Below are 446 nucleotides of genomic sequence, written 5' to 3'. Positions count from 1 at the left end.
TTTATAAACATACCTGGCAGTTTAGCGTATAAATTAATTAGCAGATTTGGAGTTAGTGAAAGCACGGTTAGCTGTTCCCAAAACCTGCATTTGAACCTAAGAGCCCAGGCTTTGGACCTTGTAAGGAGCAGTGGGTCCCCACAAAGTTGTATTTTATTTTAAATTGACCTTAAAATGTAACAAATGCTAGAACACACCCACACACAACACAGAAAGTGAACACTTATGTGAACACAACACAAAATGAAACACACACACACTGAAATGTTCTGCTGCAGCATGGCTGTAAATTTAAAATAAAATGGCTTTATGAGGACCAGATGACCAAGTTAACAGATGAAATTGCTCCAAAGCTCATTTAACAATGAGACACTTGGCAGACATTTTCATTCCTCAAACTTCTTGTTTCCTCTTTTTAGTGGCTTCCTCCTTTATTCAGAACAGAA

This window comes from Austrofundulus limnaeus, unplaced genomic scaffold (genome assembly GCF_001266775.1).
Source record: "Austrofundulus limnaeus strain Quisiro unplaced genomic scaffold, Austrofundulus_limnaeus-1.0 Scaffold10, whole genome shotgun sequence".
NCBI lineage: Eukaryota > Metazoa > Chordata > Actinopteri > Cyprinodontiformes > Rivulidae > Austrofundulus > Austrofundulus limnaeus.
This window is presented reverse-complemented; position numbering follows the sequence as displayed.